Source organism: Lontra canadensis, unplaced genomic scaffold (genome assembly GCF_010015895.1).
Source record: "Lontra canadensis isolate GAN:19392208 unplaced genomic scaffold, GSC_riverotter_1.0 scaffold46, whole genome shotgun sequence".
Classification (NCBI taxonomy): Eukaryota; Metazoa; Chordata; class Mammalia; order Carnivora; family Mustelidae; genus Lontra; species Lontra canadensis.
This window is the reverse complement of record NW_022631040.1, coordinates 6154828-6181012: the sequence shown is the minus strand read 5'-3', so window position 1 is coordinate 6181012 and position 26185 is coordinate 6154828.

Sequence of the window (26185 nt, the reverse complement as noted above, 5' to 3'; positions counted from 1 at the left end):
ATATATTCAAGGGGCACCTGTGTGGCTCAGTCAGTTAAGCGTCTGCCTTTGCTTCAGGTCATGATCCCAGGATGCTGGGATCAAGCCCCTCAACCTACTTCCTGCTCAGTGGAGAGTCTGCTTCTTCCTCTTCTTCTGCTCCTCTCCCCACCTAGTGCTCTTTCTCAGACTCTCTCTCTCAAATAAATAAAATCCTTAAATATATATATTCAAGAACCAAGTATTGATAAGTAGGGTCTAATGGGAAGTGATTTATAAGATCTACCTTCTTTACAAATGTTCAGCCCAAATGGATCTTAAATTTGATGCAAAGACTTGCATGATAAGGTAAACAGCTTTCAACTGGTTAAAAAAAATGTAATGTAATAAACCTTTTTCAACAAGTCAAATTTTAAATGAAATTAGAGGTTATTTAGCAGAGAAATAGCTGGTATTATTCCTGCATATTAGAAAGAAATGAAATTAATTGGTCCTAGGCTGAAGTAATCTCTTCCTTTACATAACAAATATTGACTGAGCATCTATTATAAGCATAGTTCTCTGGCATATGCTGACTAGGACACCAACACATCAAAATTATAATATATTTTAAGAAGTCTTCCAGGATCTACCAAGTACCAAGACACATGGTACTGATGGACAGAATGTCAGAAAAGTTGTGAGAATGGGACAGGCAGATGGGCTGTCAATAAGATAATAAATAACTCTCAGTGGAGTGCAGGCTTAGGGAAGACAGGCACCACAATGAGTAGAATTTGATGAGTGGGAGAGAAGGAAAACACAAGGGAAACTTCATTGTCCTAAAAATAGATATTGCCTACTCCCATGGACTTCACTCATTTGCTTTTCTTTCTGGAAGCATAGTTTAATGACAAAAATGGGAGATATAGTTTGTAATTTAAGTTTTGGATATCTCATGGAAATATGTGAAGGACTGACTGATAACTTTAAGCTTCATCCTTTTAAACTTCAAATGCATTGAGCTTCAAGTGATTTCTCCAAGAATAATCAGAGTTTTACAACCACTTTTGGCTTTTTATTCAATTTCCTTTGATTACTCCTCATTTAATCTAGCTTCCTTGCTGTTTCCTCCCTCTCAGCAAATACAAGCACACAAGCACGTATGTACACACACACACACACACACACACACACATGCACACACACATGTATGCATACCTACCCATACACAGAGCGATGCTTTGTCTTTTTAATCAAGAGCAGTGCATGAAGCAAAGCACAGCAGAAGGCTAAACTAGAACTGTTGTCCTTACCTTGTTACTTTTATGTTAACATTTCAGACCCTGATTACTCTATTTTATATAGCCACAGACTTGTTATTTATTATTTAATTCCTGAAATTAACTCAAATTTTATACATAGTATGATGCAGAAGTCAATATGTACTGGAAAAACATAATTGAAACAGCAAACAATGTTTTCACTTGATGATAGTAGTTAAAAGAAACAGTTTATTTTATGTTTTAATTTTCTGTGTATTAAATGTGTGTTATTGAATAACTTTAGTCACCTAATGTTATTCTCAGACTCTAAATTCATTTCTCTAAATATTTTAAAATTTGAGATGTTGAATCCTCATTTCTGGATTATGGACTGCCTTATTACGGCAGAAACAGGTTCCAGGGACTGTGACATTCTTCTCAATGCCCTAACCACTTTCATCATCTGCTGGCCCTTAAATCAACACAATCTAACACATTCTCATCTAGATTCCTTGATGATTGATAGATACACATTCTATTTTTTTTTCTTCTCTATAAATGCTCACTAATACTCCATTAGAAACTAATTTATGGCACGACTCTATAAAACAGTCCTAACTAATGTATAAAAGGGGGGCATGATAATGCTTATGAAACTTTTATTGTATGTATAATGCAAGTAGTGAATAGCTATACTGCATATTACTTTTAAGGAAATGCTAAACTTCTGCCCCCTGCAACTACTTAATCCTGTGAAGCAAAGACCACTGATTCACATGTAAGAGTTTGAAAATAACCCGCAGGTGGGTGGGGAGGCTTGTCCCTGTCTGCCTGCCTGCCTTTCTTCTGAATGTCCTTCATTAGTGGGAAGCAAAGCAAAGTTAATTGAGGGATAGTACAAAAGCTCTGGAAGAGGGAGGGACCCAAGAGGGTTGCCCTGGAGTTTCTAAGTTTAGGGGTTTTTATGAGAATGTTGGGGCTGTTTTAACCTGATTAACCCTCTATGCTCCTGTCACCTCATCAGGTTTTTTGTCCATGGGCTCATCCACCCATCAGGTAGTTGTTCACATGGGAAAGGGTGGAAGGCTCCTTTCAGGGTGTTATAAAATCCTTTTTTTTTGTTTGTTTGTTTTATTTTGTTTTGCTGTTGTTGTTTTTTAAAGATTTTATTTATTTATTGGACAAACAGAGATCACAAGTAGGCAGAGAGGCAGGCAGAGAGAGAGGAGGAAGGAGGCTTCCTCCTGAGCAGAGTCAGATGCGGGGCTCGATCCCAGGACTCTGGGATCATGACCTGAGCTGAAGGCAGAGGCTTTAACCCACTGAGCCACCCAGGCACCCTTTAAGTGTAATGTCCTCTGAAGGCAGCGACCCCTTGTCTCTGCCTGCCTTTCTTCTAAATGTCCTTCAATACCATGACTCTTCATTCCCCTGAGTCAGAAAATGAGATATTTTAGGCAACACTTTTATTTTTTTCTCATCATTTTATTGCCTATGTGTTGGCAAGCAGATAATTAAACATTCATTAGTATATATCAATATCTATATTTATATCTAGAGAGAGAGAGAGAGAGCGCATATGTTTGGTACCAAAAGATGATCATGGTTCCTATTGTCATTTTGTTAATTTTTCAGTGTAAAATACAGATATGTGACAGTAAATATAATTATTAACATGCTTATGAGTTTGTATGATTAAATAACAGATACATGTCTTATTAATAGTATACTAATCTAATTTATATCATGTTTATACAAGATAGGTTAACAACTTTCACATGCTTTTTCCCTCAATTTTGTCTCTAACCATTTCCTCATTTAGATGGATGGGGTTTTCAAACCCAATCATTACAGTACCTAACTTTGAAACATAAGTTTGGTTGTCATAAAGATAGGAGTATCTTCCCTAGTTCTATCCTAGAGTCACTCTGAAATTTACATAATATTATTGATTCACCTGTCTTTGGATGGATGTAAAATAGAGACTCATCTGAATTATTTATTGGTTAAATAGGAAAATACTCAGGATGCACGAAATACGTAATTGGCCTTCATAGACATTTTTTTCTTTGTATCCCCTCATCCAACAATCTTTTTCCTGATAACTGAGTATGGGTGTTTTATTTTGGCTTTGCATATTTATTTGTTTTGACTTTTTACTTATCCATTTTTCACACATTATAGGAGAACTTAAAGGATTTCTATGTTTTTGTTTGTGTTTTTATATAAGGAATGAGCCTTAAGTGGCTTAAGCTATTTATTGGTGTTTGTTTTCAAGGATAACACTTCTCCAAGACAACCATGACACAGAATATTCAATACTTTAGGAAAAAATTCTCATCTTTTTTTTTCCTCTCAGATTACTGCATGCTAGTTTTTCATTAAAATGCCTGATATATGGCTGTAGCAACAAACTCTGTTAAGCAGCTAGTTTTTTAAATTTACTTCAAGTTAGTTGACTCCCTTTGTAAGCACATTAATCCTAGCAAATTCTTAAGGAATTAAAGTACATTAAAAAAATTAAAATTAAAGTACATAAAAAAAAACATTAAAATGTTTTTAAAACATTTGATTTACTTTGTTTCCTGAACGAGAAGAAAGGTAAATTTAGGTGTGAGGTGTATTGGTGTCCTCAATGGAAAGTTATATGATTACTAGAATTACATGTGGCCTTCTAAGATTTGTGATGAGGGGAGAAAAAAGAATTAAAAGATGGCAGAAAGTTTTCCAGTTAAATATGATATCTTTGGGGGCACCTGGGTGGCTCAGTCAGTTAAGCGTCCGCCTTTGGCTCAGGTCATGATCCCAGAGTCCCTGGATTGATATGTGCATCTGGCTCCCCGCTTCTCCCTCTGCCCCTCCCCCTGGTCATGCACACTCTCTCTCTCACTCTTTCTCTCAAATAAATAAAATTTTTAAAAAACGAAAATAAATAAATATTAGATTATCTTAGGAGGTATTTTATTAATAAGTAACTGAAGTTTTCTAATATGCTAATTTTACCCATTGTTTCATTTCTATAAACTATGGAACACATTAGGGTGACTGGGTGGCTCAGTCAGTTAAGCATATAACTCTTGATTTTGGCTCAGTGGTGATCACAGGGTCCTGGGATTGAGACTTTCCTCTGGCTCCGGGCTCTGTACAAAGAGTTTCCTTGAGATTCTCTCTCCCTCTTCCTTTGCCCCTCGCCCTACTTGTGCTCTCAATCTCTTTCTGTCAAAATAACTAAATAAATCTTTTATTTTTTAAAAAAAGATTTTATTTATTTGACAGACAGAGATCACAGGTAGGCAGAGAGGCAGGCAGAGAGAGAGAGGAAGGGAAGCAGGCTCCCTGCTGAGCAGAGATCCTAATGTGGGGCTCGATCTCAGGACCCTGGGATCATGACCTGAGCCTAAGGCAGAGGCTTTAATCCAATGAGCCACCCAGGCGCCCCAACTAAATAAATCTTTAAAAGAAAAAGTGTCATTTTCTTTTTTTCAAAAGAAGAGAGAAAAATAATTACTGAAGCAGAAACTGTTTTATAATCATTATTTAAAGAATAATTATTATTTTCACCTCTAGAATATGAGAAACTTAAAAGGGAATTTTTTTCACATCCAATAATCATTTATTTTATTGTGTGAAAGCCCCTCTGTGATTTATATTTTAATAAAGTCAATAACAAAAAGCCTATGGCTATTCTAAGTGATTTGTTGTCATGAATTTTTTCTAAAACTTAAATACACAGTGAATTTGAACATTATGTACAAACATAGAAAGATGTGTGATATATAGTTTCATTACTCTACCCATCTTCCTTTATGTAAGTATTCTTAAAAAGTATGGTTTATTCCAATGCATAATAAAGCCCTGACCATCTCTGAGTTAGTAGTCATACATGTAAAGTTTACTGCCCAAGACAAAAAGTACGCAGACCATTGTATCATATGACTGTCTAATAATTTTGATTTTAAAAATGTGAATGGATATAAGATATTATCTAATATTATAGTGCCCACTGATTATTTGCAGGATATACTTTTCAGGAAATACAAATATACATGTCCAAAAGTTGTTTTCTAGGTGGAGAGGGAGTACTTTATCGTTTCACTATAATTTCTTGCACACCCAGTTTGTTACAAAGCTTTTTAGCATATGAAATTTTATCCTGTTTCTGCTCAAATTGATTTACTGAGTCTGAGTTATGGTGTGCTGGGAGGGCATACTTTATAATTTTATAAATGTTCTCTTTTGTGGTATTCCAAACCATAGCCCCTTCTGTGTTAGAATCAGCATGTGTTAGAGTAGGTGACTACCTTCACTGTACAAATGTGAAAAACTTCTTATTTCCCACCAAATGTTTTGAATTCTTTTTTAATATTAATAATCTATTCATGATGGATTGTTTCGCATTATTTGAATTTTGTTCCTTTAAAAACACTGTTTTTATACATTTTGAACTCAAAAGAGACACATTTTTTTAAAAGATTTTATTTATTTATTTGACAGACAGAGATCAAAAGTAGGCATAAAGGCAGGCAGAGAGAGAGAGGGGGAAGCAGGCTCCCCACTGAGCAGAGAGCCCAACATGAGGCTCGATCCCGGGACCCTGGGATCATGACTGGAGCTGAAGGCAGAGGCTTTGAGCCACCCAGGCGCCCTGAGACATTCACATTTTAAAAAGTAGTATTTGAAAGCACTAAATAATCAGTCTAAAACTAAATAGTCACCAATATTTTTGACATATTCACTAGTATGATAAAATCATATTTTACCAAGTCTTTGAGAGATCTCTCATTACATTTAATTGTACTTACCATAACATTAAATAAATTACATTTACCCAGGTTTACTTTATTACTGTCTTGCTAATTTAGTAAAATTATGTACTATTATATTATTATACTATATTATACTATGATACTCTTTTCTGAATAGGAGCAATATTTTTCTATATTTCCATAAAAACACATTCTTTCACAGGAATTACTTAATATTAAGTGGAGCTTCTTAGTTGCTGTAACTTAGAGCTTCTACATGACACATCTGAAGACCAACTCAACTGTGTGTTTCAGCACACATCCATCATAGTAAGAGTATGAATAATCTGTTCTAAAAAAATTAATAAAATTTGATCACATATCTGTGTAAGATTGTACTTAGCCTATCTAGTTTTACTTTTTCTTTCTAATGAATTTATAAGGAAAACATTTGGAAATTAAGAGTGAGAGAGTGAAAATGAAAAAGTGGGGAAGGAGCACAATAAAAACAATCAGAACCCTTTTTACAAAGTACATATTTGAGATAAAAATGACAAATTATTTAAAATTTTACAACATACACTGCTTTTATATAAGCTACATGCCAAAGTATTGTCACAAGACATTGAAATTGACCATTTTAATATCTTCAAAAAATTTTATTTTTATTCTTCATAGTTAGGCTTAAGAAAAAAATTTTGCAGATAGAATCATGTCATTTTTGACTACTCTTAATGCCTCTCCATTTATCCAAACTAATACATTTCAAACTTGCTCTTCAGGAAGTAAATACAACTACAGTACTATACTTGGTTCTTCTAGCATAAGGCATGAAAACAATCCTCCGTATTTTAGAAGGGTAAACCAGAAGTCTGCAATCTGCTGGCTACAAGCAACAGCATGACCTTCTGAACAACCTTGAAGGTAAAAAGAAAGAGAAAGAAAGAAAGAAAGAAAGAAAGAAAGAAAGAAAGAAAGAAAGAAAGAAAGAAAAGTTGTTTGAATTCCATTTTGTAGTATTTTATCTTTAAGATGGAATAGAACACCATGGACTATATGTTGACTTATTTTTTAAAGGAGGGAAGCAAATTTATTGTGACATAAATTAGTCCACTAAGACATGTTTAAAAGTCTAACCTGTAAGATTTGCCTCACCAAAATGAATATGCATATATCCTTTCTCAGTTCAAATATTCCAAGAAGGAAAACTAGAACAGGATCTACAGAGCACTGTATGTTAGATGGCGAAGTGACCTAACTACATCAGTCTCCTGCCGATAAACCTGGGAAAGTGAAACTCTCTGCACAATATTATTGGCTATATAATGAGACTACAGAGAAAGAATGATTATCTTTAAATATATATTTTAATACCCTTGGAAATGATCAAGCATCATCTCATATTTGAATTGATTGCCCGGTAATACACATGGAAATGTGTGTGTAACTACAAAATGTTTCCTGCTTTTGAAGTAATAGTTCAGCTAACATCTCTACAGGGCTTTTCAACTTGTATAGCAGTTCTATATGCACGATACCATTTAAATCACTGTGAAAAGAGACCCAAAAAGATTAAGTGGCTTGCTGGAAAATTCACAATCTGTGAAATATCTACAATTTGAACCCATCTTCTAATTTACATTCCCACGTTTTTCCTTAACAAGTAAAAAGATTAAACCAAAACAGTAATACTGTGCATTACATAAAACACTGCCTAGTTCATAGTGAATTGTACTAAATATTTGTTGAAGGAAATAAATGTATTTTACAACTATTAAAATCTTTCAAGTTAAAATAAGAACAACTTTCAGTAAAGTGCCCAGGTGGACTGGGGAGACCCCCCCCAGGCCCTCAACCCTTCACCCAACACATCCCCAGGCCATCATTAGTAGCTCTTTGTCTGGTCCCAAGAAGGAATACAAGGAGAGTCCAGACACAATGATTGAATGGTGCAAGTAGGAAAGTTTATTAAAGTGCGAGTACATTCAGGGTGTCTGTGTGGCTCAGTCAGTTAAGTGTCAGCCTTTGGCTCAGGTCATGATCCCATGGTTCTGGGGATCGAGCCCTGCAACAGGGTCTCTGCTCAGTGGGGAGAACTTTCTCCCTCTCCCCACCTCCTGCTCATGCTCTTTCCTGTGTGCTCTTCTCTCTCCCTCTCTCTCATAAATAACTAAATAAATGAAGAGTACACTCTTTACATGTGAGAGTGGGCAAGCTCAAGGGAGACTTGTACACCCTAGGGTTTGGGTTTCTATCTGTTATCAATGGTTGTTAACTAAGGGGTGGAATATTGTCTACTTGGGGGAGGCATTTCTTGGGAGCAGTGTTTCAATTTTGTCCCCTTCCTTTATCAAAGTCTCTGACCTTCTTGGTCTTGGGCCTGCCTTGTTTGATCTAGCTTCCTGTGGCTTTGTGTTGAGAATGCTGCCAGGGAAGGTTTTTAACTTGCCCCATAGTAGGCCATGACTCCACCTTTGCTGGCCTCCAGGCTTCCTGTTAAAAGCTAACTAACTGACCACTCTAACAATAAAGGTAACAGGTTCTGATTTGAGGGTTTTTTTGTTTTGTTTTGTTTTGTTTTGTTTTGTTCTCCTGGTTAGATGACAATAGAGTCTATTGATTTGGATCTTGATCTAAGGATGCCGCTTTGAATGTTATATTGCCAGATTGAGGTATCCATGGTCCCTGACACCTGACATGCTCAGGTATGCCAATGCCCAAAGAGTCCAGTAAGGTGTTAGGCCTCATTTTTCATTTTGGAAGAAAAAGAACAGTTTTTTCTTGATATTGAGAGAGATTATTTTTGTGAAATCACTCATGCAGTTCTAAACAATTTGCTCAGTGAACAGTCTTGGCATTTTGTTGGGACTTTTTAACCATTGTAGCTGGAGGAAGTGTAATAATATCATAGTCAGAGCCATTGAGATGGAGGTTTCTGAACTGCTAACAGGCAGAACATTATATAAGGAAAACTTTGGATATAAGAGAGTAAAGACATTCTTACTAAATCTTTAAAAACCCACTGGTGACAAATGGGAGGAAAGTTTATCTCACTAATATGCTCCCCATTTGGCTCTTCCAACTGGAGTATATCTTTTTAAAATTATGGTACAGGGAAATACAAATATATAATATACCTTTTTTACTTTACTTGTACTTAAATCTTAGATATGACAAAACCATACATTAAGTTGGCACAGAGGACCCCACCAACAAAGTCACATTAGCTTCCCTTTTCCTCTGAAAACCTTACCCAAACATCATTAGTTAAATTTAGTATGACATAATTATGCCAAAGAACCAAGCTAGATTGCAACTTGGGTTCCTGTATCTCGCAAAACCATACTCATTTGAATCTCTCTCCTATGCAAATGTCCCCAACTTAGTCAGGTGTCCATCACTTTTGATCCCCTGCAGGGAAAAGAATTCCATTTTTACTCTTATTTCTCTGTGCAGCATTAAGGTTATGATAGAAGGAGAGGAAGAAACTTGGGGACATTAAAGAGAGAATGGCTCTAACTCATTTACTGTCTTTTTTGAGGAAATTAGTGGCTTTTGTGATTCCCCTAAACAAATTTGTGAAGCTTTCCAACCACCCAAATCTCTAAATCATTATCACTGACACTTAATTTTAGCTTTGGGACCTCATGACTCAGCTACAGCTACATTGCTTTTTGGCTGAAATTAACATTTGCTGCCTGGTTGGGAGAGCATTCCTTCCTCTTCCTGCCCAGAGGAGACAGGAAAAACCAAAGCATCATTACATCATGTAAGCAGCCTCTTCCAATCCTACTTCAACTGAGCAGGCTCTGAACAGTCATTAACAAGAAAAACAAGTGCTCAGTGACAAGAAAGGTAAATGTCTCAGCTTCCTCACTCACAGCTTGGCTGAGACATTTACTAGAAGATGCCAGGACAGCTCCTCATATCTCCTAAAAAGCCCAGAAAACCCTCATCCATTTTCTTTAAGAAATGCATGTTTTTGTTAACAACCCATCCTCTTTGACAAAACTTCCATAACTATGAAGGCCTATGTGATTTTTTTCTGACTTTTATGCCAGCAAGTTAGCCTACTCTGTGTTATATTGTGATTTATAATAAGAAATACATAGCTGACCATCTCCATTTCTGAGAGAGATTTCCTAAAATGCTTGAAAGTTCCTAAATGATGAGAATAATTAAGGTGCCTTTTGTTATGTTAAAGAAATGATGTTTGGAAAACACCTGAGCCTGAGAGCTGGTTATTAAGAGAGAACCAAGGATGCAATTAGAGGGTTAGAACTTTCAGTCCTCCCACTTCCCCAGAAATCCTTGGAGGGGAGAGGGGTTAGAGATGGAATCCATGGCCAATGATGCCATCAATTACATCTGTGAAATGAATCTTCCATAAAAACTCAAAAAGATCTTATTGGCTGAACAAATTCAGGTGGTGGGAGAATGGTACCCTCAGTGAGGTCATGGAAGCAATGTGCATTTTCTCCATAACTTGCCCTATGCAATTCTTTCAATCTAGCTGTTTGTAAATTATATCATTTTATAATAAACCAGTAATATGGCAAGCAAAATGTTTCTCTGAGTTCTGTGAGCCACTCTAGCAAATTTAATTGAATAAGGAGGGGGTCATGGGAAACTGATTTATAACAAGTTGGTCAGAAACACAGGTAATAGCCTGGCCTTCTGACTAACATCTCAAGTAGAGTTAGTCCTGTGGGATTGAACCTTTTAACCTTTGGGATCTAATACTATTTCTCAGTAGACGGTGTCATAATTGAGTTAAATCATAGGACACTCAGTGCCTAGAGAATTGCTTGTCAGTGTGAGAAACCACCCACCAAGGGTGAAATTGGTCCAGGACCTAGAATATTTCTGTCTTATGGATGCTAACAGAAGACACAAGACTCCTGGGTCAGACACAAAGGATGATTTCTTACTCACAGCAATAGCAGTAAGCAGATTATCATCTTATTCCTGTGTCAGTTTTCCAAAACTCAATTCTCACAGGACAGTGCCCCAATGGCCAGTTCATGTTTTCATATGTATTGGGTTTTATTACAGGAAAGGAATTCTGAACTAAAGAATTCTGAATCTTTCAAACTGGCTTGCAAGCAAACCTGTCTAATCTTTTCCCATACAGAGATATTATCTTTATTACACTGGATGGTAAACAAGCCTGCTCTTTGCTATAGCAGATAGAAATGACCTCTGTCTTCCAAAGTTGTTTGCTATGCACACATCTTTCAAAATACAGTATGAAATGAAAGGACAATTATTGCATCTGTTCTCAAGACAGGCAGAAATGTGAGAAAATATGGAGAACAGTCTTACAACATAGTGATACTGAGGTTTCCCAGGAAGTATTACACTAGCAACCACAGGGAACAATTATTACTAATACCGTGTCTAAATGTTATAATAGTAACTACATGAATCTGAGTGCATGTATGTGTGAGAGCACCTGCACATACACACAAATGTTTTCCTTTTTTCTTTTTTACTCTTCCTAAATAATTAAATTTTATGGTACATAGAAAATAAATACCCAGTTTAAATATATTATATGATGACCTTAAATAACCTAGAAAATATCCACTGAAACTAATATAACACTCTATATTATTTATACCTGAATAAAAAGAAGAAAATATCCATTAGAAATAACTTCCAAAATTAACAACAACAAAAAAAAGTCCTGAAAATTGCAATTCTGAGTTATTATGGGTAAATTATTATACTTCTAAAAAGTACTAAAAATTAGCACAATGTAAAATTTTTAACTTGGAAAGTATATAAATTGTGTACGGTGGAAAATGACTCATCCTTTACCATCCATATCTAGACTAACAGTATATTATATATTATGCATTATACAATAAAGAATAACTACAGGTTTAGCTTACATGTGTATGAATTTTATATATACATATATATTGTCTCTTTCATAAGCTTGAATCTTCTGTGTTTTTTTTTCATAAACTTGAATCTTATTCAAAAGATCATTCTTTCAAAAATAAATGAGTTACACAGAGATCATAGTTTTAGACAACTTTTTTTTAAAGATTTTATTTATTTACTTGACAGAGAGAGATATCACAAGTAGACAGAGAAGCAGGGAGTATTCTAGTTTACAGTTTTCTAGTTAACAGCTTTCTAGTTTACTAGGAAATGACCATTTTATTTTAGGAAAAATTACTTTATTAGATATTAATGTTAAGTTATATGAGCAACCATTACCTTATTTTTTTAGGTAAAAACTACCTACCTGTATACATTCCAAAAATATATCAATTTTTGGTACTGCTGAACAAATTACCACAAAAGTAGCTACTGAAGCACACAAATTGATTAGCTGACAATTTCTGTGTGTCAGGAGTTCAACATGGTATGGCTGGGTTATCTGCTTAGAATATCATGAGGCTTAAATCAAAGTGTTCTTAGGGCTGAGTTTTTGTGTGAGTTTAAGTGTAGGAGTTTGTATAGTCTCAATTTAATATTTTTTGTTGCATTTGTAAAGATACAGGACATTATTCATACACGTACTTTAGGGGAATCTCATAGATGTTACCTTTAGATGATAATAAGTAGGAGTAGCCCCATTAAGAAGGGATTCAGGAAAGCAATTCTAGAAACTAGTAAGATCTCCCATTAAAAAGAAAGTATTAGAGAGTACCTGGAGACCATGCTTTGTCATTGGACCCTGGGAAGACTTTCTAACTATATAAATGGTCTACACTATAAAATTATGTAATTACGGAATTAATGTGATAATAACTTTAAAAGAAATGCATCATATTCTATAAAGATATGCATATAAAGTTGAAAAATCCATCAAAAAAAAAAAGGAGGAAATCTTTCTTATATTAATTCATGTATAGGGGCACCTGGGTGGCTCAGTCAGTTAAGTGTCTGTCTTCAGCTCAGGTCATGATCCCAGGGTCCTGAGATTGAGCCCCACATTGGAGTCCCTACTCAACAGAGAGTCTACTTCTCCCTCTCCCCTTGTTGTTCTCTCTCTCTCTCTTTGCCAAATAAGGAAATAAAACCTTTAAAAATAATACAAATAAAAATAATTCAAGTATTAGGTCCTTATATAACCACCTCAACTTCCCTTGTCCATGACACAGCACCCAGGAGAAATCCTACAAGACAAAGACTGAGGAAGTATAAGCTGCTATATATAAGCATACTGAGGAGCATTAAGATAGTAGTAGAGTAAGAGGATCCTAGGCTCACCTTGTCCCATGAACACAAACAATGATAAGAAGGACACTCACTGGTGTTAAGAAAAGAAAAGAAAACATCAGTGAGAGGTGCCCAAGTGGCTCAGCTGGTTAAGAATCTGCCTTTGGCTCAGGTCATGATCCCAGGGTTCTGGAATCAAGCCCCACATTAGGCTTCCTGCTCAATAGGGAGTCTGCTCCTCTCTCTCTCAAGTAAAATAAATAAAGTCTTAAAAAAAAAAAAGAAAAGAAAAAGTAGACATCAGTGAAACCCTTACCACAGAGATAAAGGAGTTAAAAAAAGAATCAATCAGAGATGAAAAGTACAATAAACAAGATTAGAAACACACCTGATACAATGAAAAATAGGCTGAAAGAAGCAAAGGAATGAATGAATGATCTAGAAGACAAAGTAATGGGAGGCATTGAAGCTGAACAAAGAAAGAGGAATCATGCAAAATGAGAATAGTCTTAGGGAACTCAGAGATGCTCTCAAATGGTGTAACATTTGTTTTTTTGTTTTATAGGAGTCCTAGAAGAAGAAAGAGAAAAGAGGGCAGAAAATTTATTTGAAGAAATAATAGCTGAAAACGTCCCTAATCTGGGGATGGAAACAGACATCTAGATCCAGGAGGCACAGAGAACTCCCATCAAAATCAACAAAAATAGGTCAGCATTAAGACATATTGTAATTAAATTTGCAAAATATAATGATAAAGAAAAATCTTAAAAGCAACAAGATAAAAGAAGTCATTAACTTACATGAGAAAACCCATAAGGCTAGCTGGAGATATTTCAACAGAAACTTGGCAGGCCAGAAGAGAGTGGCATGATATATTCGAAGTGCTGAATGGGAAAAATCTGTAGCCAAGAATATTTTAACCAGCAAGGCTATCATTTAGAATAGAAGAGATAAAGAGTTTCCCAGACAAACAAAAACTAAAGGAGCTTGTGACCATTAAACCAGTCCTGCAAGAAATATCAAAGGGTATTCTTTTAGTGGAAAGGAGAGACCACAAGTGACAAAGACAAGAAGGATCAAAGAAAATCTCCAGAAACAATAAATAAAATATACAAGTAATAAAATTACAATAAATACATATCTATCAGTAACTACTTTGAATGTAAATGGGCAAAAAACTCTAATCAAAAGATATAGAATGCCAAAATGGATAAAAACATGACTTATCTATATGCTTCCTACAAGAAACTCATTTTAGACATAAAGACACCTGCAGGTTGAAAATGAGGGAATGGAAAAACATCTATCATGCAAATGGCTGTCAAAAGAAAGCTGGAGAAGCAATACTTATTTTGGGCAAACTAGACTTCAAAAAAAGAATCTTACAAAGGACAAGGAAGGGTACTATGTCATCATAAATGGGACAATCCACAAGAAGACATCACAATTATAAATATTTACTCACCTAACATGGGAACACCCAAATATATAAAACAATTAGTAACAACCTAAACAAACCTACTGATAATAACAATAATAGTAGGGGGCTTTAACACCTGGTTATACCAATGGGCAGGTCATCTAAACATAAATCAACAAGGAAACAATGACTTTGAATGACACACTGGACTAAATGGACTTAATAGATATATTTAGATCATTCTATCCTAAAACAGCAGAATACACATTCTTTTCAAGTGCTCATGGGACATTTTCCATAATAAATTGCACATTAGGTCACAAAGCAGGCCTCAACAAGTACAAAAAGATTGAAGTCACACCATGTACCTTTTCTGATCATAGTGCTATGAAACTTGAAGTTAGACATAAGAAAAAATCTGGAAAGACCAAAAAAACATGGTGGTTAAACAGCATGCTATGAAACAATGAATAGATTAACCAGGAAATTTAAAAAAAAAAGAAAAAAAAAAAGAAAAGAAAAGAAAGAAAGAAAGAAATTAAAAAATACATAGAAACAAATGAAAATGAAAACACACCATCCAAAAGCTTTGGGATGCACGAAAGCAATCCTAACATGGAAATAGTTAGCAATACACGTCTACCTTGAGAAGCAAGAAAAATCTCATAATTCAAGTATTTCCTGTACTGTCTTTCTTCTATTATTTTCTTCATATTTCCATTTGATATAAACTATGCCTTGTCTAGAATACAAATATTATGCAGATCTGCCTCCTTGAATAACAACTGTTTATATTGACCTTGAGGATGTTACATTAAGTGAGATAGGTCAGAAGAAGAAAGACAAATACCATATGATTTCACTAATATGTGGAAGTAAAAACAAAACAAAACACATAGGTACAGAGAACACATTGGTGGTTACCAGAGAGGAAATGGTTTGGGGTGGGCAAGATAGGTGAAGGGATCTATTGAATGGTAATGAATGGTAATTATACTTAAAGGCAGTAATCACTTTATGGTTTATACAAATATTGAATTATAATGAATACTTGAAAGTTACATAAGGCTTATATTAACTTTACCCTAATATAAAAAAATATTGTTTATGTAATTTTAAATATGTTTTAAATTATAATCAAGAATGGCTAAATTGTGTATATATGTTGTTCACTGACAGAAACAAAATATTCCTAAAAGAAATGACATTCTTAGATTTTTTTTTAACTGACTTGTTTTATAGTACTTTTCTTATAATAATATCTGTGAAACCTGAACAAGTACAGATACCATTTACCAGAGTGCCTGGGTGGCTCAGTTGGTTAAGTGACTGCCTTTGGCTCAGGTCATGATCCTGGAGTCCCACGTCAGGCTCCCTGCTCTATGGGGAGTCTGCTTCTCCTCCTGACTTTCTCCCCTCTCATAGTCTTTCTCACTCTCTCTCTCCCTCATATAAATTAAAAACAACAACAACAACAATAACAACAAAAAAAAACTTAAAAAATACCATCTCCTGTAAGTTAGGAAATCTTACTATGTTTTACAAAACATTATACCTACAAGAAAGTGATAGGAGTTTATCATTTTTTAAATCCTTCCATTTTATAAGGCTAGGTCCACATGCTATGCTCAGTTAATTACTGCAACTTTGAGTCATTAGACGAGATTGGTAAATCCTAATTCTGTTTTATTTTTGGAAAATAAAGAAATTTTTCTCAATATCTGGGATTAGTCACATAAGCTTTGCTTTTTTTAAAACAAATATTTGATAGAATTGATGCATAATATAATACATTATTAATATTTTCCCTAAGTCTTAGTCAAAAAGTAAAAACCAATATATTGTTACATATTGTTAACTGACAGCTTTCCATAATAACAATTACAATAGTAACAACAAAATTCTTGCAGAATATTCCATTTTAGACTATCAACTATAATTATTTCTGTACTTAAATAGGCTCTACCACCTCCCTTGAACTGAAATAGGAACTCACTAATGAGAAGTCTGCAATGATTAATTAGAAACCTGTTGAAAAATGTCTTTTGAAGATAGTTAAATTAGGCATTTCATTTTTTCCCCCCAGATAGAGTTTTATACTAATTGGATTTTTTTCTTATTCAATGGCAAAATTTGTGATTTGGGAAGTTAGTTCTTGCTTTAGTATCTTTTAAGCTCGTAGATGAAAAGAAAAAGTAGTTTTATTTTATTTATATATATTTTTCTTTTATGTAGAAGAGACCCACATAATTTAATGTTGTATGAACATGGCAGAATATCTGAGGCACAGAATGGGCAACACTCTATGGGAATGCCCAGGGGTTATTCATTGGAACAGGGTCATTAGAAAGATAAGCAACAACAACAACAAAAAAAGAAACAAAGGAAGGAAGAAAGAAAGATAAGCAACAATGCTAAAGAAATAATGTGGCCAGCAAATCAATTAATCATCATGCAATCAATCTCCTTCAACTCTATATTTATACCCAGATAATTACTAATTCAAGAAATTTCAGTTGTGTGCTTGCTTTCTCATCACTAGTCTAAAATAATCATACATACATTTAGAGCACTTTCAAAATGTTTTCAAGCCCTTATTTTTCTTGAAGTTATAGTGGCATGCCAGTAGACTCATTAAACCAGAATGAAAAACATATCCTACAAGATAATTACTGCATTTTGTTTTATGTGAAGCAATGTCTTGCATATGTCGGTTAGTATGTAATAAATATCATTTTAGTGATGAAAAGATGATTATAAATATCAACTAGCCCAAAAATCTTCAATGTGCCTTGAATTTCCTTTCTATAAACAACATTATGCAAATAAAAAGCAAACTCATCTTACTTGGTGCTATTACAGAAACCATCAAAAAGGTCAAAAATCAAAAATTATTCAAAAATGTTGGGAGAGAAGAAACTGTGTTAACTAGATAGATCACATATTATATTTCAAATTAGTTAGTTTTATTGTCTAAAATAAATTTTCTTTTTATTTTTTCTTTTTATTATTTTATATTTATTATCACTACCTTTTCACTTTTATCTTTATAGGGTCTTGAAAAAATTGTCAAGATAAAACATGCATTCTGCTACACTAGAGAGACAGACTCAAATTGTGTATACTCATTTAATCTTCACCCTCAACTCATCCTCCTCCTCAGTTGTCTTTAAATATAACTACATTAGGGAGAAACAATAAAATTTGAGACAAATTTATCAATGCACTTGGATTATATGGATCTAATCTTGCCCTTCTCCAAGATAAACTGTATCTTTTTCTTTTTTTAGATAAACTATATCTTAAGGGAATTCCCACACAATATTTTCATTGAAAAATTGACTTTATAAAGTCAAGTTTCCTAAGTTTAAGTGTGGTCAAGAAGCAACCTGAATAAGTGATTAACCATTCTGTATGTTTTTTCTTCATAAATTCAGGACTTTAAATAAAATTATCTCACATTCTTGCCAGCACTAATTTTCTACTTCCTCCAGTCATGGAAAACACTAGTTGAGTGACTCTGGGAAATCTAGATTGTTTCTCAGTTTTCTCATTTGTCTCTGTTCCATCAACCTTAAAAATATTTGTGTGAAGATAATTATTGTTAGATAAATGTTCAAAAACTATTTAAATGTCATGGAAATATGTGTTAGTGTCTGGTTATGAAATTATTTTCTGTAAATTTAGGGATAATTATTTATAAGTTGGAGCACCCAGGTGGCTCAGTCAGTTGAGAATCTTCCTTTGGCTCAGGTCATGATCTCAGAATCCTGGAATCGAGTCCTGCATCAGGCTCTCTGCTCACCAGTGAATCTGTTTCTCTCTCTCCCTCTGACTCTCTTCCCTGCTTGTCATCTCTCTGTCTCTATCTCAAATGAATGAATAAAATCTTAAAAAATAATAATAATTACTTATAATTTAATTGTTTAATGTTATATGATTGACAATACCAAATATATATTTTTTCAATTTTATTCAGTAAATGCATTGCATTTCAATAATTACCATGTTCAATTTGTTATGTTCATATCTCCAAACCAGTGTATCTAGAAAAAAGAACTATTTTTTTTATTTTTAAAAGATCTGCTATTTGTTTTTTATATTATAAAAATGCACATTATATAAGTATTCTTATTAATGTTTGATATTAATGTCTACATAAAATTAAATATAGTTTAAAAATTTCTGTTTATGTAATTTAAAAAAAAATAAACAAGAATTGGGCTCCTGGGTGGCTTAGTCAGGTAAGTTTCTGCCTTTGACTCAGGTCATGATCCCAGGGTCCTGGGATTGAGTCCTGTATCTTGCTCCCTTCTCAAGCAGGGAGTCTGCTTCTCCCTATCTCTCTACAGCTCCCCCTGCTCATGCTCTCTCTCTTTTTAGCTTTCTCTCTAATTAAAAAAAGTCTTTTTAAAAATATTTTATTTATTTTTTATTTATTTATTTGCCAGAGAGAGAGATCACATGTAGGCAGAGAGGCAGGTAGAGAAAGAGGGGGGAAGCAGGCTCCCTGATGAGCAGATAGCCTGATGTGGGACTCGATTCCAGGAACCTGGGATCATGACCTGAGCCGAAGGCAGTGGCTTAACCAACTGAACCATCCAGGTGCCCTAAAAAAAGTCTTTAAAAAGTAAATAAAATAAATAAGTATTATAAGAGATACTCAATTTGACCTTTTTCTAATTTCAATTTCTTATAGCCCTCTCCTTCTTTACCATTTTTTGTACTTCTTCTCACGTTCCTAGATCCAACAAAGTGTTAGCTCTAAAAAGAACAATGATCTACTCTATCAAACTTTAATTGTCCAGAATCCATCAACTTTCCTCTTTATATTCTTTACATAAATTCATGTTAATGGTCAAACATTAAAATTACTAGATCTTATGCAACTTCAACTTATTTATATTTCCTTTGCTTTATGGATCTCTACTGCTGAAAGTACAATATTAGTGAAATCTAACTTGTGGTCTAATTCTTGCCTGCAACCAAGCAGATAACATGTCTGGAAATAACATGTGACAATGATTTTTATTTTTTAACCTCCAGACACAATTCTCTCAGATTTATATACCCAAATGCCTACTCAGCATCTCCAATTTAACGGACATCTCAGACATAATATGCCCTCAGCTGCCAAAATCTTCACCCAAAGCGTTCCTTTTAAAAATAAAGTTAACTCTGTCTTTCCAGTTGTTCCTTTTAAAAACCTATCATGATCCTTCTTCTTTAGTATAAAACAATCAATCTTTTGAGGAATCCTGTTAATTCAAAATTGCCCAAAGTGTATTTTTTCTCCTCTCTAACTCTACATGTACCCCATGTTCCAAACCACCATCATCTCTAAATTGGATTTATCTCATATCTCACTACTTTCACACCGACTCATCTCGAGCAATTGTGAACAAAGAAATGAAAGTGACTGGGACATTCCTTTGCTCAGTATCCTCCATTTGGTTCCCACTGTACTCAATGTAAAACCCAAGACCCATCCAAAGACCCTTAAGACCCTTTATAATCTAATGTAGTTCATTCCATTACCTAACTGCCCTGGCTCAAAATTTTCTTCTCATTTGTTCTATTCCAATCTCTCCCTTGGTTTTTGTTTATTTATTTACTTCTTCTTGTTCTTGTTTGTTGATTTTTTTTTTTTTCCCCCGAACTGAGCAGACTCCTGCCCTGTACTTTTTTTCCATAAATGGAATGTTCTTTCTGGAGATAGCCAAACTGGTCACCGGTTTATCTTCTTTATCATTTTATTCAAGTATCTATTTAAAGTATTGCCTTACTTCACTATATTACTAAAGGTTTCAACTCACCTCTCTCAGTGCTCCCAATTTATTTTTCTCTGCTGATTTTTTGCCTATGAATGATCTGGCATACAATATATCTTACATATATATTCTGTATTATCTCTTAATCCTCTAGAATATAAACTCCATGAAAACTAGGGATTTTTAATTATTGTGTTTACTCTTTAATGCCAGAAACAAAATCAGTACCTGGCATACAACAAGGATAGATTATTCTGAAATGTCCTCTAGATTAGTAGAACTGCAAGATTCATTTCAATGAAGTAGTCTATAGTGACTTAAAAATATACACTCACTATATTATATTGTCTTGGGCAGTTACAATGATTTTTAATACAGCAAAAGTATTGAAATCATTTTAGAATAGATCCTTTATATTCTTTCATGGACTACCTAACAACAAAGAGAACATTCTCTGTTGGCAATTGATGAGCTTTATTGTTTATTTTTTATATCTAAAGGTATAAATTTTTTAATAAAATTTTATCAAAATTAAAAAATAAACTTTTATTAAAATTAAAAAAAAATAATAAAAAATTTAACTCTGTAAACAGCATTTAAAAGTCCCCATAAACTTTGCCTAAAAATATCTACTTAAATGCCTAAAAAAATCAAGGGATATTTTCATCTAAAGCTTGGAGGCATTTTAAAAAATCTTTAAATTTTGATTTATGTTGACTTATATGCACTTTCTTAGGACAGTCAATGAGTTTGCAGAATATTATACACAAGTTTGTAGAATAAGCACTAAAAATAAACCTGAAGAATCTAGAGATCCTTCATGAGTCTCTACATGGAAAACCATTTGACATAACCACAACTAATAAGTGAGCTTTGATATAAATAGTTCCTAAAATCTTCTGCTGGTTAATGTACTTACCAAAAGCACCTTGCCAGATAAATCAAGTTAAAACATAACCAAGAGGCGAGTGTATTCTCTGGGATGATAGTGAAAAAGAAATACAAGAACAATGCCAGGAAAAAGATGACCCAGAAGAAGAGACTTGAGCCAGGATTGGAATCCTTTTTTGTAAAGCTGTCTGTACCAGCAAAAGCAGAGGAACTTAGGAATTGGCAAATTGATTGGAAGGTAAGCCTGAGAACCTTGTATTAATCCCATTTCTAATTACATTGTTTATTACATTCTATTTATTTTAAGAATAATGTGGATTATGTGAAAAGATTTTCTCTCTGTCTGAGTCCATCTTTGTCACCATTGTTACAATCAATACAGTGAGCTAGGTGTTGTGCCAAACACATTACAAACATATTATTTAATCTTCATTTTAACCTTGTGGGGTAGGTTTTATTATCAGAGTCAATGGAGGTTAAACAACTTACTCAGAGTCGGTGACAGTTCCAGGATTCCAATGCTAGTTTATCACATTCCTAAATTCCCTTAGCTGGTCCATAAGTGATACCTTGACCACAACCAGCCTACTATCATTCGAAAGATGCTTCCTACAACTGAGGAAAAAAAATAATTTTAGTTTTGTACCATCTTACTTTGGCTATTAAAGCTCTTTCACTTATTTAAATTCATTCCAATCTTAGCCAGTCCTGACTACACACACACACACACACACACACATCCTTTCCTAAGATTCCTATCCCACAAAGCTTTGACAACTTTCTCTTCCCTTACCAAAACATACATTTTCTATACTTTGCATATAGAGATGTTTCCCTTATTATTTTAAAAACTTTAGTTATATAATTAATTATATTTCTTAACACTTAGAAACCGCAACTTTTAAAGAAAACTAAATAAACAACTGTGAACTGTTATACTAGCATTCTTTAGATTGACACATTTATTAACACATTTCATAAATTCTAGAACATAGGTCTTTTTCAATTTTTCAGTGTAGCACTAAAGCAGTCAAATATATTTTAGTTTCTCTGCAATAAGAAGTTAAAAATGGATAAACCTATATTCAGTAATGACTATTTCAGTATTTTATCTTATTTGGAAATGATCTAGATATTTAATGACTATCCATCATCTAGTGTAACTTAGCAAAAATTTTAAAGTTTTAAATTACCAAAAAGATTTAGAGGAACTACTTCAGACATAAATATTGCTGAAAAGTTTCTTTATAAACTTTCATCTTATATACATCTATTTAATTCACTTCTTAATAATTATTAGGTTGGTCATTAAAATTTCATGAGACTTTAAATAGCTATCATCTTATTTTTTCTTCTGACAAACTCTGTAAGAGATAACATGACCTAATTTGACCTTCAGTAAGCCTAGTTAGAATGAAAGTATTATTATGTTTTTTTTATTTCCTCTTTTTTTTTTAATTTTTTTTTTTCAGCATAACAGTGTTCCTTGTTCTTGCACCACACCCAGTGATGCATGCAATCCGTGCCCTCTCCATTACCCACCACCTGGTTCCCCCAACCTCCCACCCCCTGCTGCTTCAAACCCCTCAGATTGTTTTTCAGAGTCCATAGTCTCTCATGGTTCACCTCCCCTTCCAATTTCCCCCAACTCCCTTCTCCTCTCTAACTCCCCTTATCCTCCATGCTATTTGTTAGGCTCCACAAATAAGTGAAACCATATGATAATTGACTCTCTCTGCTTGACTTATTTCACTCAGCATAATCTCTTCCAGTCCCGTCCATGTTGCTACAAAAGTTGGGTATTCATCCTTTCTGATGGAGGCATAATACTCCATAGTGTATATGGACCACATCTTCCTTATCCATTCGTCTGTTGAAGGGCATCTTGGTTCTTTCCACAGTTTGACGACTGTGGCCATTAAAAAAAAAAAAAAAAAAAAAAAAAAAAAAAGAATGAAAGTATTACTGCAGATAACTCTAAAGACAAGCCTGTTTTAATTAAGTCAACAAGCTTAAACTAGCTTAATACCAAATATTTTCCCAGATTCCATGAACCTGAAATTCATTTGGATTAAGTTTCTATTACATTTATGAGAATTTAATTTATATAAGTACTTAATTTTCTTTACAATTAAATATATCTCTTTTGCAAATTGATTTTGGCAATATCACCTGGACATAAGAAATACCACACATCTGCAATACACATAAACATAGGTTCACTTGAACATAGAGATGGACACAAAGAGAAACTTTGTAATTCCCATCTTTTACATTTCTGCCATGAACTAGGCATAATAAAAAACTCACTAATTTATAGAAGCAGTTGAATTTTTCACAAATATCTTCTCCTCCTTTTATTCTTCTTCCAATAACAATTACCCTCCTGAAGTGTGCATGTCAAAGAGATGGACTAGATAAGAGTTCTGGACAAAACCCTATGGAATATTTACATTTCAAGGTCATAGGGAAAAAGTGCAAGATCCTCCAACGAGAATTTTGACTCTGTAAGGCCAATATTTAATGCCCTTTGAGATAAATAGAGAAAGTTTTGGGATTGGTAGAAAGAATTAATGGATTTTGATTTGTTTCTGAAACTACACTTCTGATCTTGTAAAGACTGGATTTGTAAAACAAGAACAACTCTCTTTAATTTCTCAAAGAATTGACAACAGATTTATACCAAAGGACTGATATACCCATTCACTTATGTTAGAATGTTTTTCTTTCCCTTGGGTACATTTCGCTCAGGGTAGAAGCCTAAAAGCATTGTCATGAGATTTTGAATATTACCTTTCAATGTGGCCAAGTTTTTGATCATTAAGTTATTAAATCCAATATATATATTATATATATTTATATATATATATATATATATAATATATATATTTATATACACATATATGTGTGTGTGTGTGTGTCTCTCTCTCTCTCTCTCTCTCTATATATATATATATATATATATCATCAGGTTTTAACTGGAACAAACAGTAAATACTTCTGGCGGTTTTAAACAACCCCAAGGACACAAGAGGCATCCTCAAAAAAAAGTACAAAATATCTTATCTTTTTCAAAATCTAGACTAACTTCCAAAGAGATCCAAAAGAAAGACTTGAGAACCTGTATGTCTCAGGCAGGCAAAAAGCTAAGCCAAATTCTTAGGATGGAAAAATGAGACAAGCAAGAAGGCGATTGCTATCCTAGAGCAAGGAAGGATCAATAACCAATTAGTTTGGATGTGGAAAGGAAGGGACAATGTGAAATTTTATTTCCTTCTCTCTACTAGGTTTAGGAGGAAATCTATTTACAATAACTTTTGAGGAGCCTCCCTGGGTTTAAGAAATTTTGAAACTATGACCCTTAGTTTGACCTTTGACCAATGAGTGAAAAGTACCTGTAGAGAATAAGCTATAGCCTCTGGTGGTTTTATTTTGAAAGGACAATGCTTAATAGTCTCTTCAGAGTGGAAAGGCAATTCAAAGTAATGAATGATTTTTGGAAGAAAGGCAATCAGGGACAAGGGGTTCCTGCCCTAAGAAGAAATGACCTTCAAAAGAATTTTAAAGGGCTCCCTGGAAGGAACCCTTCACCCTTTCTCATCCTCCTCTGATAGGTAGATAATAAATACCTAATTGGGCGACAGGGTCGGGAAGGGTTAATCAGATTAAAACAGCCCACAAACAAGTCCATAAAAACCAGTAGACTTAGAAACTTCAGTGGTAGCCCACTAGGGTCCCTCCCTTCTTCAGGAACTTTGCACTATTGCTCAATAAGCTTTATTACTCAATAAACTTTGCTTCCTGTCCACCATTCTTGGTTTGTTCTACTTTTTCAGTTTTTGAAGCAGCATGACCAAGAAGAGAGAGCACTAAAGGAAAAGAAATCCCACAAGAAAAAAATTACCAGAATGAGTACTCAAAGGATAGAGGAGAGCAGTGGGAGTTATGTCCATCTGCTATGTCAGTTTTCTGTAACTTTTGTCTCTTTTTATTAAGTTATCTCTTTTTATTAACTTTTTGCAATGAGTCTTTCAATAAAACTATTTTGGAATTTTGAAATCTTTTGGAGGCTTTTGCATGCCAAGTCAAATAGGTATCCCATTCTATTTCTTTAATTTGGTAATCCTTGCATTCAAATGCATTTTGAAAATAATTTTATTTAAATGGAATGCTCTTCATAATGGCTATTGAAATTCTAGTTGTCTTTAGTAAGATTATGTCATTTTTATAGATATCTTCCAGGACCACAGTTCTTAGGCATAAAATTAAAAAAAAAAAAGACATCTTATGGCACACTCAACTCTTTGGATATAAAATATCTCATTTCTTTTAGCTTAGGTCTTTAGGTTTCTCAGAACCAAGCTAATACCGAAGAAGGATGTGTTGTGGGGTTGGAGATTGTGGGGTATTTTACAGAACTTTGTTGCACTGAAAATTTCTTCAGGTTGGCAGGTGAACTAGTGTCAATCTAATGCCAACAGGCCAGTTTGAGGACCAGAGGGAAGTCCCAAAGGACCAGCCAAGAGGGCCCTTGACTTCATGCAGGATGGTGAAACCATAGATGAAAGTAGAGTTTTTTGAAGATATAAAGATTGCAGATGCAGAGGTACAATCGAGGAAAGGATCATGAGTCTTATCTTTGAGGTCTGGGTGTTTTACTGATGATGGCGATCTGGTATATGTGTCCTCTCATGTATCCGCAAAACAGAAGGACAAGGTCCAAGTGTCCATGATAAGTCACTTATTCTTGAAGCCAGAGCTCTTGGCATTGAGATGTCTAGTGCCAGTGGTTTAGATATTACTTATTTCCTGGAAGACTCCAAAGATGCCATTAACTCTTTGTCCCTTACAAGAAAGACACTTTAAGACAAGAAGGGCAAGAAGACCACCACCAATTCCCATGACACTTGGGACGAGGAAAGGACTGAACCACCATACTTTAACAAATGGGGACTG